The sequence below is a fragment of the Schistocerca serialis genome, chromosome 7 (genome assembly GCF_023864345.2).
Source record: "Schistocerca serialis cubense isolate TAMUIC-IGC-003099 chromosome 7, iqSchSeri2.2, whole genome shotgun sequence".
In the NCBI taxonomy this organism is placed as follows: Eukaryota; Metazoa; Arthropoda; class Insecta; order Orthoptera; family Acrididae; genus Schistocerca; species Schistocerca serialis.
This window is the reverse complement of record NC_064644.1, coordinates 404,350,495-404,371,685: the sequence shown is the minus strand read 5'-3', so window position 1 is coordinate 404,371,685 and position 21,191 is coordinate 404,350,495.

The window sequence follows — 21,191 nt, the reverse complement described above, 5'->3', positions numbered from 1 at the left end:
ACACAGGCCACACAACGGGTTGGCATACTCTGGATCAGGTGGTCGAGCAGCTGCTGGGGTATAGCCTCCCATTCTTGCACCAGGGCCTGTCGGAGTTCCTGAAGTGTCGTAGGGGTCTGAAGACGTGCAGCGATACGTCGACCGAGAGCATCCCAGACGTGATCGATGGGGTTTAGGTCTAAAGAACAGGCAGGCCACTCCATTCGCCTCATGTCTCCTGTTTCAACGTACTCCTCCACGATGGCAGCTCGGTGGGGCCATGCGTTATAATCCATCAGGAGGAAGGTGGGACCCACTGCACCCCTGAAAAGGCGGACATACTAGTGCAAAATGACCTCCCGATACACCTGACCTGTTACAGTTCCTCTGTCAAAGACATACAGGGGTGTACGTGCACCAATCATAATCCCACCCCACACCATCAAACCACGACATCCATACAGGTCCCTTTCAAGGACATTAAGAGGTTGGTATGTGGTTCCCGGTTCACGCCAGATGGAAACCCGGCGAGAATCACTGTCCAGACTATACCTGGACTCTTCCTTGAACATTACCTGGGACCACTGCTCCAATGTCCATGTACTGTGTTCTTGACACCAGGCTTTACGGGCTCTCCTGTGACCAGGGGTCCGTGGAATGCACCTTTCATGTCTCCGGGCGAATAGACCATGTCTGTTCAGTCGTCTGCAGTCTGTCGGTCTGGAGACACCTGTTCCAGTGGCTGCAGTAAGGTCCCGAGCAAGGCTACTTGCAGTACTCCGTGGCCGTCTGCGGGCACTAGTGGTGAGATATCGGTCTTTTTGTGGTGTTGTACACTGTGAACGTTCCGTACTGTAGCACCTGTACACGTTTACTGTCTACTGGAGTCGTTGCCATAATCTTAAGATCACATTTTGTGTCACACGGAAGGCCCATGAAGTAATCTACCCCTCATCACGTCATCAATATGTTGAGCTATTTTCAACACACAGTCGCCATTAGCACGTCTGAAAACGTCTGCACACTTACTCGCTGCATCGTGCTCTGACATGCACCAACACACCTCTGCGTATGTGGACTGTTGCCAGCACCACCGTATGACGACCGCAGGTCAAATGCACCGCTTCGTCATACCTCAAAGTGATTTAAACCCGCAAACTGCCCACCAGAGCGTTGTTTCACCATGTATCAGCGTTATCCTTAATTTATGAGCATGAGCGTCATTTTCACAGTGTGATAAACTTCAAAGGCATTTAAGTTTCTTAACACAATGAAAGAAACTTCATTAGGCTTGAGACAGTACTGTTAAACAGATAATTTCGCTTGAAAAAAAATTACATAACCATATATCCAGTTGTGGTAATTGCTGATTACTGTTATCTCTTTAAATATACCAATATGTATGAGCATTCCATTTAGAACTACAGAATCTATGATAAAACAGTAAGTCAGATAAGTTTAACACCAAACAGTGACTGTATGTACAATATTTCTATCATAATGCAGATCTTGTATTAGGTACGATAGCAAACAGGGATCGCCGGCCGCGGTGGTCTCGCGGTTCTAGGCGCTCAGTCCGGAAACGCGCGACTGCTACGGTCGCAGGTTCGAATCCTGCCTTGGGCATGGATGTGTGTGATGTCCTTAGGTTAGTTAGGTTTAAGTAGTTCTAAGTTCTAGGGAACTGATGACCACAGATGTTAAGTCCCATAGTGCTCAGAGCCATTTGAACAAACAGGGATCGGTCGAACTACAAAGTAGCACTAACAGGTAAATCAAATGTCTACAGTGACAATACAACTGATCATACTTCTTTATCCAGAGTTATTTAAACTAAATTATAAATCGTACTTGATTATCAGAGTGACACAATGCAAAAAGTCTGGCGTAGTCAAATGTTATAAATGTAGATTATATGTCATACCTAACGAACCACTTAATCTTCTACCCTACTCCATTCCCTGGGTGACACAACCTGCTGTCTCCTAGGAGATAAATCAGACGATGCACTGAGAAATTACTGATTCATCCACCAACTGCAGTGCCATAGTACTTTCGGTGGTAACCAAACCAGGTGGAAAGATTCGATTTGTATTTGATCCCAGAGGCATCCTTAATATCTTCGTGCCAGTGAGGACAAAACCTAAGAAGTTAGAAGAGCAGCTACAAACTCTTCACAGTACAAAATATTTGAGCAGCATCGACCTGAAAGATCTTAATGGCAAATTCCTTTAGAGAAGAATTCACGAAAATACATGGCCTTTGTATTTGTTGGTAGGAGTTACTAATTTACAGTTTTATCATCTGGCCCTTCAGTCAGCTCAGGCAAATTTTTAGCAGCCCTGGGCAAGATACTTGGCCTTGAACTACTGAAACCAGTAACGTTTTATGTGGGCAACCTGTTAATGGGCATGGCCACCTGGGAAGAGTGTGTTGCCCTTGTCCATAGGGCACAATAGTCCTTTAGGAAAACAGGCGCTACTGCTAATTTGCAAAAATCTAAGTTTGAGCAGGCTGAACCTAAAATTTCTAGGGCATATCATTAACCAGAAAGAAATTTTGCCTGACTGAGAAAAAATTATAAGTATCAAAAACTTTTCGTGTTCTCAGAATTTAAAGCATTTCAAAACTTTTCTAGGCCTGTGATCCTGTTATAGGCGTTTTGTGAATGACCAGGCTTTTTACAGTGCTGAGTTAAACAATCTATTAAAGAAGAATGTACAGTGGCATTGGTCACCTGTGTGCCAAGCAGCCTTCAATAAAATCAAGGCCAGCTTGTCTGAGTGATGGATGTTGTTTCATCCAGACACGACCCTAGACTATTGTCTAGATACTGATGCCTTGAAAGTAGGGATCGGATGTCATCTATTTCAGACCAGGTAGGTGGATGGTAAGATGGTTGTAAAAAAACCGTGTCTTAAACAGTTGTGCATATGCTCTCCATGACTGAACCAGAGGCATTACAGTCTGTGAGCATTTATGTGTTTCTAATATTATTTAGCCAGACACCGTATAAAAGTGTCTAGTGACCAGAAATTGTTAAGTTTCCTGCCTAGTTGCAGACTGCTACATCTGCATTTACTACAGTGGTCACTGTCGCTGCAAGGATACAACTTCGAGCTCATATGTGGTAAAGGAGCTAACGATGTGGTGGCCAAAGCATCGTTGCGGCTCGCACTAGGATCGAAAAATCTCATATTTAATGTAGATTAAGAAAATGATATCCAGATGTTAGTGAGGCAAGATGGCCATGCTCCAAAGATACAACCTTAAATTTCGCAGGAACGTGTCTGATTTGCAAGAAGCTGATCCTAATTGGTACAGCATAAAGGAAAATCTTTTCGATGCAAATCATGCACATCTCGCATTCCACTATTTACTGGAAGGTAGTGTTCTATGCTATAGGAGGAATCCAAATAGTGAGCAACGATGAGAGTGCATTCTACCGAAAAATTGATTTGGTGCAGAATCTTGAAATGTGCAAACAAACTCAGTGAGCTCTGCTATTTTCCTTCTATGCAGGATATAGTTCAACAAACTATCAGAGCGTTCGTTGTTTGTCAAAAACATAAGATGTCAACTTTTGCCGCAAGGGAGTATTGCATACTACTGTATCCAATGTAACTGGTCGCTATTCACGCATACAGGCCCCTTTCCAGTTTACGTGCTGGTGCACGCTATATGACAGATAGATGTTTTCACGAAGTATATCTGGAATGTAACTAGCACGGCAATTACTCTATGCATACAGACCGACTACTTTGCGAGAATTGGGAAGCCTGAGGCACTACTCTCACTCAGTGAAACTACATTTACAAGCCGAAAATAGATTCCTCTGGAGCAATGGAATTAGCAAATGCTTATTTCAAGACAGTATCCCAAATCTAAACCCATGGAAGGGGGCACGTATATGGCACAGGAATGAGTACAGACACAATGGGTAGATAATCTAGATGCCTTTGAGAAGATCATAAACAATTTTCCTAACTCGACGACAAGATACACATCTTGTGGTTTATTATTTGGCCAACTAGAGGATAATGAATGGTGTACACCTAGTGCTAAAATAGTGCAAGGTAGACAATTTTGTACCGACAAGGTGTGACGAACTCCAGTGAAGTTTTCTGCAAGAACAACCCAGAGAAAATTTCACTATGACAGGAAGGTCACACATATTAGGGATTATAAGCTCAGAGACCTAATCCTGGCCTGAAGGTACCCTAAGTATTCCCTCACTGAAAGAAGTATCAAGAAATGGGAATTGTAATGGGCTGGACCATGAAAACAATACGAATTTATTTTCCGAAACATATCCACTAAGCTTTGAAGGTACTGAAAGGCTTCATGGTTTATGTTTTTACCAGGATATGAAAGCTTTTTATAAATAAACTGACGTGTAGGATACTATCTTGGTCCTAACAATACGGCTTTTTGTAAGAAGGAAAGCTGTTGGTTGGGAACCAATTATAAGCTCTTTTACGTTATTCTGTTACGGTTTGTTCCCGATATGGGAGTGTTTGTGCTCTTGATCAGCTTACTTATGTCATCGGAAAACACACAGATCTTGAAGAAGCGTCCATTACCCGAGTGCATCCTTTATATAGGTACACACATCAAAAAAAGTTTAGCGTCACCTCGGTTCGGAGAGTTCCGAAACCTGTACATAAAACTGGAATAGAGATCAACACCATCATCCGCCATATTTATTGTTCATAAAAACCACACATTGCATGTTGTACCTCCATACAGCGAGACCGTCAGAGGTGGTGGTCCAGATTGCTGTACACACTGGTCCCTCTAATACCCATTCGTCGTGGCATACTATCCACAAGTTCATCCCTCAGAGTGGTTGGTGGGTCATGTCGTCCATAAACAGCCCTTTTCAGTCTAACCCAGGCAAGTTCGATAGGGTTCATCTTTGAAGAACATGTTGGCCACTCTAGTCAAGCCATGTCGTTATCCTGAAAGAAGTCATTCACAAAATGTGCACGATGGGGGCGCGAACTGTCGTCCATGAAGACGAATGCCTCGCCTATATGTTACCAATATGGTTGCACTATTGTTCGGAGGACGGCATTCACGTATAGTACAGCCGTTACAGCGCCTTCCGTGATCACCAGCGGCGTACGTCGGCCCCACATAATGCCATTCCAAAACAGCAGGGAACCTGCATCTTGCTGCACTTGCTGGACACTGTGTCTAAAGCGTTCAACGCGATCGGGTTACATACATACACGTCTCCAACAATTATGCGGTTGAGGGCTTATGCGACACTGATCCGACAAGAGAACGTGATGCCAGTCCTGAGCGGTCCATTCGGAATGTTGTTGGGCCCATTTGTACCGCGCTTCATGGTGTCGTGGTTGCAAAGATGGACGTCGGCAGCGAAGTTGCGCATCATGCAGCCTATTTCAGACAGTCTGAGTCGTAACACGACGTCCTGTGGCTGCACGAAAAGCATCATTCGACATGGTGGCGTTGCTATTAGGATTCCTCCAAACCATAATCCGTAGGTAGCGGTCATCCACTGCAGTAGTAGCCCTGAGCGAGGCATGTCATCGAGAGTATCGACAGTATCTTCTCCATGTCAGAACAATATCGCTTTGGTTCACTCCGAGACGCCTGGACACTTCATTTGTTGAGAGCCCCTCCTGGCACAAAGTAACAATACGGACGCGATCGAACCGCGGTATTGACCGTCTAGGAAACGTTGGACTACAGACAACAGGGGCTGTGAACCTCCTTCATGGTGGAATGACTGGAACTGGACTCCCTCCGTCTAATAGGCGCTGATCATGTATGGTTGTTTACATCTTTGGGCGGTTTTAGTGACATCTCTGAAGAGTGAGAGGAACTGAGTGCGTGATACAATATTGACAGTCGACGTCTGTCTTCAGGAGCTCTGGGAACTGGGGTGATGCAACATATTTTTTTTTTTTTTTTGACGTGTGTACACAGTTTCTTTAATATTTATGTGTCCTCCTGTATGGTTTAGATGTGTGGTATATTTGTGTGTGTTAGCAAGTAAGATAATGTGATTTTCTTCATGCTAAGATGCTAAGATAAATATATTCCATTATTATAATTATGAACCTAACTTATTATCGAGTTGGACTAGTCATCTCTCAGGAAATCTGTACTGTGGAAAGAGACCACAGAGGATTAAGATAACTTTATTACTTGTAACCGTCACGTATATGCAACGCTGATCAATTGCAGTGGTGTTCCAGTTCCAAATGGTTATCTGTCCTGTACAAAACGGACGTTATTGTGTCCTGTATTGCAACTTAAATTTTTGTGAATGTACGCAGGGCGGAGTTTGCTCTTTGAACGACTGGTGGCGTTGCCAGGACAAAAGCCATGATTGTCCGTATTCAACTGGAGACAGTGTACCACGATAGTCAGTAGGGATCTTCCCGCTAGCAAAGAACGACCTCTATCCGAAGAGGATGATGTGAAGTTACAACCTGGTTCGGCCTGATTGCTCATTTAAGTTATGTTTGTTTTCCTGTGTTCATGTTTTGTTACGTACACATGTTAAGGGGAGCCGGAGGTGCCTATGCTGCCCATGTTAAAATCACTAAGTTTGAGGAACATTTAAGAATAAACTACCAAATAGAAAAATTTGAATTTTTTTTTACATATAGAGTGGTTTGGTATTGCATTTATGACAGAGGGATTTTGGAGTATCTTATCTAGTTTCCTTCCAATTATTTTTTTTATTAATGACCCAATTTTTTTACAAACAATTGCTTTATAATTAAACTGAAATGAAACTACTGAACATATTGCCAAATGGCTGTGTTACAATGTAAATTTGACCACTAGGAGTGCTGTATAAAAATTTCATCTCTCTAGCTCTGAGTGGATTTTGAGAAAATGTTCCTTATGTTCGAAAAATTCTAATTTACGGGAAATGGCTATCAAAGTTTCTCAATACATTCCTGCACTTAGGATGGATTATCAGGGTCTTCTTCTTCATCCTCCAAAACCTTCCTCTTCTGTCTTCTTTTCTGGCCTGTTGTTCCATCATACTTAATGTGTCTTTCTCTTCTTTCTGCTCCTCTTATCCTTTCTCTGTCAATATTTCTTAGTGTTCGTACAGTGTTCACCCCAGCTGTAAATCCTAATGCCTTCAGAACTTCATACTTCGCACTGTTCCCTTGGTTGTAGGTTGCTATTGCATCATAAATGCCAAAGTGCAGTGTTTTTATGCTTACAAACACCCTTTTAGGAATCACTTTCCAAATCAAATTGTTTACGCTCTCATTAGGATTCTGCGTCTTTCCGTGTAGACATTTGTGTAACAATTCTGGCTGTGCTAAGTCATGAAAAATTGGTTTTATTGTTCCCTCCTGATTGTTGTACATACCGCATATTACCCGCTTTACACAAGAAGCGCAACACTGAACTAATTCGAAACGGTAAACAGCAAAGAGACGATTTTCCGCGCTCTTATTCATTGTAGTATCGCAACTTGGTATTAGTGTTAATTTTCTTTTCCCTACGTTCTTCCTCTTCTTATATACACGGTTACTAAAACGTGGCATCGTAACCAGAACAAAAGTGTCCGACAATACTAAATGGAGCAAGATGTCCGAAATTCTGAGGAAAATAGGAGTAAGCTGTAAGGAAATTCGGTAATATTTGTCACAGAAAACAATGTAGACAACCCTTGCACACTCGCTGTTTGCGTAACATAAGGCGCTGTACGCGTAACAGGCCGAGAAAATCCCAAGCACTTCGCCAGGAAGTCACGAGAGGGTGTTAGATGCATTCAACGGCCGCCCATTTCCCCTGCAGGCGTGGTGGAAAATGATAATAACTCCACTTCTAAGGAGAGTAGAACAATAGTTCAAAGTTTAAATTAAAGAGGAATGTTCCAATTAATTTTCGGTAGCAAAAAAAAAAATCGTAATTTTTTGGATCTGACCACCTCCGGCTCCCCTTAATTATTATGCTTGCGTTTTGGGCGGAACGTTTGTATTGATAAAAGTGTGTCGGGGCCCGTGATATTCACTTTCACGGGTACTCATTACGTCTCGTGTCATACGGGCCTGCATTAGCTAATTGTACTGACAGTGTGAAATGCATAAAACATAGCCTATTTGGACGACGTGGTTCGCTGTGTGAGGTTTGTAGATTGAAGATTTTCTGGAAGTACACTTTCGGCTGTGAACTTGCAAACGCTTTCCAGGACGACGTTTTTAATCAGTGGCCATGTAATTATAGCCGCGATTCCGCCTGCCGCACAGAAGGCTGAAATTATCAGTATCCAGAACAGAATTGTGTGTTAGCTGCTTTTGCAAATTAGGTAGGGTGTGTTTACGCAGTAGAGGTTGGTATTACGCAGAAAATGGCTGTGAGAGGTGCGCTGTTGTCTCACATCTTCTGGTGAACTTCAAAATGACGTTAAGATACTTTGAACTGTTTGCGTTCATGGCAGCAATGAAACCTCAAGATAATATTAACGTTCGAGAAGGACGCTACAGATTTATTTGTGACTAGATGAAAAAGACCCACTTCGTATGGTTTTTATTTTCATCTGTTTTCTGCGAACATTCTAGATAACATTCGGGAACATAGTAAAATGAACATTCGAGAAAGTTATATACGCCACGCCATAAGGTAATCTCGATTATACAAGAATTCTCTCCAGACTTTTACATCCACTGAAGTATTAAACAATACCCGAATTTGAAATACAGCACTCTGCCAACCATTCTTTATAGAACTCCGAGAACATTCAGAAACAGTCGTCAACTTTGAAGAAAAATTCGGGAACTTTCTAGAACATTCTAAAATATAGAACACTAGAGAATATTTTAGAACTTTCGAAAACGTTCGTTAACATTAAAAAAATACCATAAAAGCTCGACAACATAAAATATTTTAAGCTCTTCCCCTTAAAATGTAAACTTACGCGAATAAGGTGTAAGGTATCCAGGTGATACTGGCGACAACCTCTTCAAAGAATCATATCTCCAGAAACACAAGGGCTACAACAGCACAACTACCATAGGACACAAGAGTAGAGCCTGCCACAAAAACCACTGATGGGCGGTAGATGGTTTACATATATTCCAAAAAAATTAACCTTTCAATACAGATACACTCCTGGAAATTGAAATAAGAACACCGTGAATTCATTGTCCCAGGAAGGGGAAACTTTATTGACACATTCCTGGGGTCAGATACATCACATGATCACACTGACAGAACCACAGGCACATAGACACAGGCAACAGAGCATGCACAATGTCGGCACTAGTACAGTGTATATCCACCTTTCGCAGCAATGCAGGCTGCTATTCTCCCACGGAGACGATCGTAGAGATGCTGGATGTAGTCCTGTGGAACGGCTTGCCATGCCATTTCCACCTGGCGCCTCAGTTGGACCAACGTTCGTGCTGGACGTGCAGACCGCGTGAGACGACGCTTCATCCAGTCCCAAACATGCTCAATGGGGGACAGATCCGGAGATCTTGCTGGCCAGGGTAGTTGACTTACACCTTCTAGAGCACGTTGGGTGGCACGGGATACATGCGGACGTGCATTGTCCTGTTGGAACAGCAAGTTCCCTTGCCGGTCTAGGAATGGTAGAACGATGGGTTCGATGACGGTTTGGATGTACCGTGCACTATTCAGTGTCCTCTCGACGACCACCAGTGGTGTACGGCCAGTGTAGGAGATCGCTCCCCACACCATGATGCCGGGTGTTGGCCCTGTGTGCCTCGGTCGTATGCAGTCCTGATTGTGGCGCTCACCTGCACGGCGCCAAACACGCATACGACCATCATTGGCACCAAGGCAGAAGCGACTCTCATCGCTGAAGACGACACGTCTCCATTCGTCCCTCCATTCACGCCTGTCGCGACACCACTGGAGGCGGGCTGCACGATGTTGGGGCGTGAGCGGAAGACGGCCTAACGGTGTGCGGGACCATAGCCCAGCTTCATGGAGACGGTTGCGAATGGTCCTCGCCGATACCCCAGGAGCAACAGCGTCCCTAATTTGCTGGGAAGTGGCGGTGCGGTCCCCTACGGCAATGCGTAGGATCCTACGGTCTCGGCGTGCATCCGTGCGTTGCTGCGGTCCGGTCCCAGGTCGACGGGCACGTGCACCTTCCGCCGACCACTGGTGACAACATCGATGTACTGTGGAGGCCTCACGCCCCACGTGTTGAGCAATTCGGCGGTACGTTCACCCGGCCTCCCGCATGCCCACTATACGCCCTCGCTCAAAGTCCGTCAACAGCACATACGGTTCACGTCCACGCTGTTGCGGCATGCTACCAGTGTTAAAGACTGCGATGGAGCTCCGTATGCCACGGCAAACTGGCTGACACTGACGGCGGCGGTGCACAAATGCTGCGCAGCTAGCGCCATTCGACGGCCAACACCGCGGTTCCTGGTGTGTCCGCTGTGCCGTGCGTGTGATCATTGCTTGTACAGCCCTCTCGCAGTGTCCGGAGCAAGTATGGTGGGTCTGACACACCGGTGTCAATGTGTTCTTTTTTCCATTTCCAGGAGTGTATTATAAAGCTATACGAAATCATCATAATCTCAACAGAGCTGTAACGAGGTAACAAGCGTTATGGGATAGCGACATGCACATATACAGATGGCGGTAGTATCGCATACACAGGGTATAAAAGGGCAGTGCGTTGGCGGAGCTGTAATTTGTACTCATGTGATTCGTGCGAAAAGGTTTCCGACGTGTTTACAGGCGCACGGCGGGAATTCACAGACATTGAACGCGGAATGGTAGTTGGAGTTAGACGCATAGGACATTCCATTTCGGAAATCGTCGCACAATTCGATATTCCGAGATCAACAGTGTGGAGAGTGTGCCGAGAATACCAAAATTTATGCATTACCTCTCCTCACAGACAGCGCAGTGGTCATTTGCGTAGAGTTGTCAGTGCTAAAAAACAAGCAACACTGCGTGTAATACCTGCAGAACCTAATGTGGGACGTACGATAAAGGTATCGGTTAGGACAGTGCGGCGAGGTCTCTTGTTAATTGACTATGGCAGCAGACGATCGACGCGATTGCCTTTTCTAACACCAAGTTCTGGGCTCGTGTCCATATCGGTTGAACCCTAGATGACTGGAAAACCGTCGCCTGGTCAGATGGGTCCCAATTTCAGTTTGTAAAGAGCTGACGGTAGTGTTCAAGTGTGGCACAGATCCCTATGGAGCCATGGACCCAAGCTGTCAAAAAGACACTGTGCGAGCGGGTGATGGTTCCATAATGGTCTGGGCTGTGTTTACACGGAATGGACAGGGTCCTCTGGACTAACTGGACCGATAATTGACTGGAAATGGCTATATTCGGCTGCTTGGAGCCGTTAAAGAACTTCATGAAATTTTTTTTTTTTTTTTTCGACAATGCACCACGTGACCGGTAAACCGTGATTTTTACTTTCAAAATCTTTTCTTAAAGAATTTAATTTATTTACTCACGATTCATCAAGAACATTAACACATTTAATCACACTATGTGAGCGTGGAAGTAGTTACCAATGGGTAACTGATGATACAAATTCAAAAAAAATTTTTTTTAATAAATGGAAATTTTATTCCTAAAAGCCCCTTTTTTTGAAACAGATTTAAAATTATAATCAGAAAGTACCCTGTCAATATCAAGTTACAATTTATTCACAGTCAGAAATAACATTTTTTTTATAGTATGAGCTCTCGGACTGAGAACCTTGCCGCTCCCTTTTAACACGGCCGTAGTCACGACCGCTCATAACAACCTCTGAAATACTACACTGGTGCAAATCTCCAACACACCAGATTACTTTAAACTAAAAATTTTAACAACTCACACAAACACATAAACTATGCACCCCGTAAGAGGGATGGAAATGGTACAAAACGCTCACATAAAAAATTATTTGCCACCGAAGGTGCAACTTGTTTTTAAAAGAACTCTTACTGTGGAAGGGTGGAAACTTTATATACTAAAATGACCATTTAAATAAAACCCATGAAATGCAGTCTTACATAAAATGTACAAACATGCTCTTACATTACACATATACCACCTATCAAGATGATAGGCAAGATGAAAACATAATTCAGGAATTCGGCCTTTACACCTTAAGCAGTAAATACGTTAACACCGAATCTGACAAACACGAGAGAGCTATTAATGTACGGTGGACCGACAGACAGACAGACAGACACTAACTGCCTAACAAATGCGGACGAGAGACAGAGGAGCAAGCTGGGGACGAGAGACTGACCAAGAAAACAAGTAGCATTTAACAAGTAAATGAAACAACATATCACCAATCACTTAACTTCTCTAATAAACTGCGATTTCTGGTGAAGACCTGGCGCAGCACCCCCAAAACGCTCTCCCGAACCGTCCGCTGCCAGCCGCTTCAACGGACGCAGGAAGGCGCGCCGATCTCCCGTCTCACGGCGTCGCAGCTCGCGCCGGCCAGACCGATATCGTGGGTTGACTCCTGTTGCTCTCGTGTCGGCCGCGAAACCACTACCCCTCGCTATACGGCGCGGCCCATAGGACTCACGTGGAGACCTCACACGCGCCGACGCTCAAGACGGACAAGTCATCTTGTGTACCAGTGCGCGACCGACCAACCGATCGATCCAACCGCCAGTGCCCACTGACTGAGCAAACTCCGGACGACAGACAGGCACTAACCGCCTCACTAATGCGGACGAGAGACAGACCCACACTCACTTGGCTGACCAACTGACCAGACTCCCTCAGACTGACCCAGATTCCACTCCGACTGGCTTTCTGCCGAGATGATAGAACCCCTTAAGTGCACGAGAACAGGCAACCTTTCCCCTTTCCCACCAGAGGGATACATCAAAGCTGCGATTGCGACTGCGGCGCCACCGCCAGAAACGGAGGGCGACTGCTTCACACAACGCGCTGCGGCGCGCTCTTCAAAAGAGCAATTTTACCACGGCTCAAACGGGACACAGTTGTACGATATTGGCTTGAGGAACATTTGAAGGATTAAAGAGAATGGTGAGGCTGCCCAGACCGCCAGACGTGAATCCAACCGAACATTTATGGGACATAGTCGAGGGGCCAGTTTGTGAACAAAATCCTGCACCAGCAACACTTTCGCAATTATGGACAGTTACAGAGGAACCATAGCTCATTATTTCTGTAGTATACTTCCAACGACTTGTTGAGTCCAGGCCACCTCGAGCTGCTGCTCTACAGCGGGCGAAAGGAGGTCCGACACAATATTAGGAGCTGCCCTGTGACTTCTCTGACCTCAGCATATTTAATTTTGTGAAAAGAACCTTCGATTTGTTTTAGCTATATTTCGTACTCAATTAACTTAGTCTATTAAAACCTTACGAATTACATTTGTCATCTTGGTATTTGGTTAACAGATACATAAATTCTTTGTGTTTCCTATCCCTAAAACAAGCTACATATAAGTGACCGTGAGAAAAGCACAAGCCTTTCAATTTAATACCACAACATCTTAACGTTTGTGTTTGTGCCTTATTTATAGTGACACTAAATGCTACGTTCACTGGAATTTGCAGTCTTTTGAACTGAAACAACAGTTCCCTAGATATGAGCGGAATCCTCTGAATAAATGGTTTCCTTTATTTTTGTCTGACAGTATTTTTGCTTCAGTTATATTTCTTGACAACTGCTCACAAGCACTTATTGTTTTATACTATTAGTTGAAAACACTCTTGGTTGCAATTTTAATTTTTTTATTTATCATCTACGTGTTGTTTCACCTTACTTTAGGCATCTTCAGGGTGATCTACATAGAAACCAGAGAACAAATACACCTCTTTAAGGATCGCGATTGCGTTGTGCAGGCTTGGATAACCTAAAAGCATGTATAAACAGATCAAATACTAAAAGAGCAAATACCTTAATTTGGTATTTCTTAGGACGATACATTAGACAGTGTAGCTAAAGGGCATCGTCCAGTACATCAGGCCAGCATCGCCTTCGTTAGCCTCAGTAAATACTAGAAATGTAAAATAGTTAAACGGATAAGAGAATTCAGCAATGATCGGACACTCAGAAATGCAATCATATTGCAGAAGCCTTATAATAAGGCCTTACCTTTCTAGATGGACGTGACTCCAAGACTGCATAACGCGTTCATTCACAGGAGCAAATAACACAATAAGATGAGGTTTAAGTAGTTAGCATAATGCAACACAGCGTCGTATACTGGTACTGACGCCTAATACAGAATCATATCAATAGGTAGCGCTGCCACGCAGCTGCTGCTAAGAATGAGAGATCGTAAACCGGATATACATTGCCACTAAAACTATATAAATATGATTCACATAAAACATTAATAAGATGGAATTACTAGAAGCAGCACCTGTCCTTTAATTTATCCAAAAATTATGACGGAGTAAAAACGCAAAAGAAGGTGGTAAATTTAAAATATAATATCATGGTGTATAATAAATGACATAGACGCGGTGCCTAAACAGGTATTACGTATCATATATCACTAGCACGAGAACATTACTAAACCAGCACCATAATTTCGGACGAAGAGGCCCACCTACAGGGTGTTGCAGAAAGGTACGGCCAAACTTTCAGGAAACATTCCTCACACACAAATAAAGAAAATATGTTATGTGGACATGTGTCCGGAAACGCTTAATTTCCATGTTAGAGCTAATTTTAGCTTCGTCACTATGTACTGTACTTCCTCGATTCACCGCCATGATTTCATACGGGATACTCTACCTGTGCTGCTAGAACATGTGCCTTTACAAGTACGACACAACATGTGGTTCATGCACGATGGAGCTCCTGCACATTTCAGTCTAAGTGTTCGTACGCTTCTCAACAACAGATTCGGTGACCGATGGATTGGTAGAGGCGGACCAATTCCATGGCCTCCACGCTCTCCTGACCTCAACCCTCTTGACTTTCATTTATGGGGGCATTTGAAAGCTCTTGTCTACGCAACCCCGGTACCAAATGTAGAGACTCTTCGTGCTCGTATTGTGGACAGCTGTGATACAATACACCATTCTCCAGGGCTGCATCAGCGCATCAGGGATTCCATGCGACGAAGGGTGGATGCATGTATCCTCGCTAACGGAGGACATTTTGAACATTTCCTGTAACAAGGTGTTTGAAGTCACGCTGGTAAGTTCTGTTGTTGTGTGTTTCCATTCCATGATTAATGTGATTTGAAGAGAAGTAATAAAATGAGCTCTAACATGGAAAGTAAGCGTTTTCGGACACATTCCCACGTAACATATTTTCTTTCTTTGTGTGTGCGGAATGTTTTGTGAAAGTTTGGCCGTACCTTTTTGTAACACCCTGTATAGCATGTAATACTGCGTCATACGGAGCAAGAACTTATAACTAACAAGAAAATTCTTTTTATAAAAATACCTAAGTAAAATTATTACGCTTGAAAGATACACACCAGCGTGGGAGGAAGACGTAACGCGGGTGAACTTTCTTTCCCCTATTTCCATTTTATATTTACGTTAAATGTGTAAGATGTGTAGACATTTGAAGCGACGAACTCACAATATCATTTTCTAGTCAGAAACCCAAAGGGCTTGGCTAATGTTGAAATGTGTGTGAAATCTTATGGGACTTAACTGCTAAGGTCATCAGTCCCTAAGATTACACACTACTTAACCTAAATTATGCTAAGGACAAACACACACATCCATGCCCGAGGGAGGACTCGAACCTCCGGCGGGACCAGCTTGGCTAACAAGACGACATACGGCCAGAGGGAAAAAGACTCATATTTAGGCAGAAATGAGAGAGCCTCAAGATTACGCTAATAACACCGATTTCATAACTTCTAAATAGGCCTGATTAGCGCCAAATATTTGGTTGTTAAGGAGGGACAAATCTTTGTCCTCCATATGCCTAAATAGTCTCCTTTACAACTTCTCTATTTCCTTAATCAGTCCCACCTTGTATGGGTTCCACACCGGCGAGCTACACAGATCAGCCAGAACAGTATGACCACCTACCTACTATCGTTCCAAACCCGTCCAGGCGATAGCAGCGCCACCTGCCGAGGAAAGACTGCCAGTCAGACACACGCACTGTGCACGTAGTATCAGTGAGTGCCTAACATTCTGCGTGGTGTCTGTTTGTTCTATATCGTGTCTCCCTACCACTTTCCCGCAACGACGCTCTGAGCGTGTTTTTTAGGGAATTGACTAGTTTGAACCTGGAACCTGCTGCTGGTAAGGAGACGCCAGACCACACATGACATGTAGAGTTCAGAAGTGTTCAGTGAGACTAGCGATGATATAACCAAATACTTAATGATTTCAGCGTCAGCTCCACTGCACTACCTGTAACAGAATCTTAATGCTAACTAAATTTAGTGGAAGGGGTTCAAGGATTTCCTATTTTTAGTTAGCTGGTAAAATAACGTCGAAAAAACAGTTAAGTTTACCATTGGAAATTTTATTCTGCTCACAAAACATTGTTTATAAATTGTACTATTGTTAGAAGGAAATGTTTTAATACAGGACGGTAAAAACCAACTGTGTTCAACAAAAATGTGAACGAATATTCCCTGAATGGGTTTCCAAGTTCTACGATGGATCGAAGGATGACCTATGTCTTATCACATCTATAATCTAGGTTTAAATTAAGTTTCACAAAAGAGAAAACTATCAAAATGGTCTACAGTGACCCTCAATTATCTTTAATTAATTATGTAACTTGTAAATTACAGTGGCTGATGTGGCTTCTCAATAACTATATAACAGAAAAATCATCGCGTTTCAGATTTTTACTTCAAGTGGCAAATGTGAACACCATGAGCTTTAATTGACGATCGACACTAGTATTACACAAAAAGGGGATGTAACAGATGAGACCTCTGCAGTTCTGAGTGAAGCTTTATGCGCTGTTATGCGGCATCGCGTGCGTTCATTACCTTGTCGGTGTTCGTCAGGGGGCGGCAGCAGCACAGCTCCACGCACCTCGCCGTCTCGGAAGCAACTCTCTCCTAACTTCTCCTTACTACAATTTACCGAAGTTGGTTTAAAAAAAACTATCTGGCTGTGTTTTCATCTGACCAGTCAGAGTCTCAATGTTAACCTTAAGCTCCACCTACAAAAATTCTGTCTATCCAATGAGAAACGTTATACTTTTCGTGGTGGGGCAATGTTTTTAGAGTTTGCAATGTAACAGAGACGCGAAAAAGTCTCACGCTAAAACTTGCTGCTGGTGTGGTCCTTTTAGTGTTATTGTAAGATCTATACTGTTCTTCTGGAGGGCTCCAGCCTTTAACATGGGCTGGGGGGTGGTCCTAGCGTAACAGAGACGCGAAAAAAGTCTCACGCTAAAACTTGCGGCTGGGGTGGTCCTAGCGGTTAGCTGGCGACGTGGGTATCCGTCCCTTATCGTAGGGCCTTCCAGCTTAACACGGTTCTGCTCTCGGCTCCTGTTCTCGTTTCTCCCCTCAGATCTGCGTCTGTCTGACGGTGGGAAGGTATGACATGCATTTAGGCATTCTTGTGTTAGTCCGCGGTATTCCATTTGCTCACTCGTTACTCGTATTACTTTGGTTAATTTAATGTCACGATTTGTTCGGAGCTATGTGACATACACTGGATTTGCTTATCATGTCAGGGTTTTCATGGAAGGTGTTGGATTTGCCTGACGCCTTACAAGTGTGCTGACCGTGTGTAGAATGGGGAAGGCGCGCGATCTATCTGAGTTTGACCGAGGGCAGATTGTGATGGCCAAAGGCTCAGCATGAGCGTTTCGGAAACTGCACGACTTGTCAGATGTTCCAAGAGTGCTGAGGTGAGTGTCTTCAGTACGTGGTGAAATCAATATGAAGCCACCCCTCAGACATCGGACGTCGTAGGCTGGGTAAACTGCTAAAACAGGACAGGCGGCGAACTGTGGCGGAACTAACACCAGACTTCAATGCTGGGCAGAGAACAAGTGTGCCTGAACACACAGTGCCCCGAACACTTCTAACAATGGGCCTCCGCAACCAACGACCCATGCATGTTAACACTACGCCTGAAATGGGCACGTGACCATCGCCATTGGACGTTGGCGCAGTGGCAGAGCGTTGCCCTGTCTGATGAATCCCGATACCTTATTCATTACGCCAACCGGAGGGCGCGAATCCGTCATCTTCCAGGAGAACAGCTCCTTGACTCCTGTGCTGTGGGACGGAGGCAAGTGGGCGGCGGCTCCATCATGCGCTGGGGGACATTGAACTGGGCAACCATGAGTCCAGTGGACCTCGTGCAAGACGCCAGGACGGGCAAGGAATATCGTACAATTGTTGCAGACCATGTACATCTCTTCATGACGATCATGTTTCCCAATGGCAGTGGCATTTTTCATTAAGATAATGCGCCATGTCACATGACCAAGAGTGTGATAGAGTGGTGAGTCCCAGTCGGCGTGATGGCCTCCCAGTTCGCCAGATCTGAACCCGATCGAACACATCTGGGATGTGACGGAACGTAGCGTCAGAGCTCATCGCTCCCCCCCCCCCCCCCCCCCCTCCGAAATTTACGGAAATTAGGGGTCTTGTAAGTGCAAATGTCGTGCCACGTCACTCCAGCGCCCTAAAAAGGCCTCATTGCTTCCGTGTCACGATGTGTCGCTACTGTTATCCGTGTCAAAGGTGGACATATCGGCTATTAGGCAGGTGATAGTAATGTTCTGGTTGATCAGTGTATTTTCAAGTATTGGCCGAACAAGTGTTTCTTAAGCATCTTCCTCTGTGAGTGAACACACTTCTGAGGATTAAAAAAATGGCTCTGAGCACTATGGGACTTAATATCTGAGGTCATCAGTCCCCTAGAACTTAGAACTAGTTAAATCTAACTAACCTAAGGGCATCACACACATCCATGCCCGAAGCAGGATTCGAACCTGCGACCGTAGCGGTCGCGCGGTGCCAGACTGAAGTGCCTAGAACCGCTCGGCCACATCGCCCGACCTCCTGAGGATTCTTCCAATGATTCTGAGTATGGTATCTGTCTTTCCTACGATTGGTTTCATGTGGTAATTATACTTCAAATCGCTATGTACTCATATTCCTACCTTTTTAAAAACTGTGACTACTCCCAATAACGGCTCGGCAATCGGGTAAACATGCAATAGTGGGTCTTTCTACCTATTTATGCCCATCACGTTACATTTGATTACGTTGAGTGTCAACTGTCAATGCTCGTAGGGAATGTCAACCCTTTACAGGTCTTCCATCGTTTTGCTTCAATTTTGTAGTGTTGGGACTTTATACAACCGCATCATCCACTTGCAGTCTGATGGCGCTTCTAAGGTTATGTACTAGGCCATTTATATATATGCCAACGGTAATGGTCGTGTAATACTATCTGAAGTTACGTTTACCGACAGTCTCCATTAGTGCCGCATGCCATTGTCGACGACAAGACCAGTAAATGGGGGAAGAAGGGTTTCTTCAGCATGGAGGCAATGGGCTATTCTTCCCCTAATTCTTCTAAATGATTAGTGGTCTGGGAATACGATTCGTTTATTCAAGATAGATTGACTGTGGGTTTTTTCGACACTCGCAGGGAAAAGTTTGTTCATAAATGATTGTTTTGCTACCAGTCACGATTTTCTTTTATTTATATCTTACACGATGCATTTCAGGAAATGGTTCCTATTTTCAACTACGTTTTTCTCTGTGTAATACACCATTATTTTGGTAATATTTTGATGTGTGAAGTTCAGCATTGTTTGGTTGCTTTCTTTTTTGTAACATATTAAAAAAAAAATAACAAGCAGTTTTCAGTCCATTATCGATCTTCATGTACAGTTAGTCGCGAAATTTGGAAGAACTTTTACTGTTAGCTGTCTTGTGGCTCATTTGTGCAGAGTCTCACACATATTAAACATCACACACAATTTTTTGTGCACGGTATGCGCCGAGAATAACAATCTTACCTAAACTAACAGTTACAAAAATGCTTTAGATGTAGTCCACACAGATAATGTTATAGGTTTCCCACAGAGTATGATATACTTTCGTACAGAGGATATTTATCTTACCAATCTGTATCATAATTTGCTTATACCTGTTTACAATGGTGCTAATTTCAATGTGTTACTATATTTATTTAAGTATATTATCAAACCACCTGAAGAAATTTAGATTCACTTTCAAGTTTTTTCGTTTAATATTTAATCTTTTTTTGTAACTTAAATACAGGGTGATTCAAAAAGAATCCCACAACTTTAAAAATGTGTATTTAATGAAAGAAACATAATATAACCTTCTGTTATACATCATTATAAAGAGTATTTAAAAATGTTTTTTTTTCACTCAAAAACAAGTTCAGAGATGTTCAATATGGCCCCCTCCAGACACTCGAGCAATAACAACCCGATACTCCAACTCGTTCCACACTCTCTGTAGCGTATCAGGCGTAACAGTTTGGATAGCTGCTGTTATTTCTCGTTTCAAATCATCAATGGTGGCTGGGAGAGGTGGCCGAAACACCATATCCTTAACATACCCCCATAAGAAAAAATCGCAGGGGGTAAGATCAGGGCTTCTTGGAGGCCAGTGATGAAGTGCTCTGTCACGGGCTGCCTGGCGGCCGATCCATCGCCTCGGGTAGTTGACGTTCAGGTAGTTACGGACAGATAAGTGCCAATGTGGTGGCGCTCCATCCTGCTGAAATATGAATTGTTGTGCTTCTTGTTCGAGCTGAGGGAACAGCCAATTCTCTAACATCTCCAGATACTGTAGTCCAGTTACAGTAGCACCTTCGAAGAAAAAGGGACCAAAAACTTTATTGGCTGAAATGGCACAGAAAACGTTCACCTTAGGCGAGTCACGTTCATACTGAGTTGTTTCCCGCGGATTCTCAGTGCCCCATATACAGACATTGTGACGGTTGACTTTCCCGTTAGTGTGGAAAGTTGCTTCATCATTAAACACAATCTTTGAAACGAAAGATTTATCTGTTTCCATTTGAGCAAGGATAAAATCACAGAAATCGATTCTTTTAATCTTATCAGCTGCAGACAGTGCTTGAACCAATTTCAGACGATAAGGTTTCATAACTAACCTTTTTCGTAGGACTCTCCATACAGTTGATTGTGGAATTTGCAGCTCTCTGCTAGCTCTGCGAGTCGATTTTCCTGGGCTGCGAACCAATGCTTGCTGGATGCGTGCTACATTTTCATCACTCGTTCTCGGCCGTCCAGAACTTTTC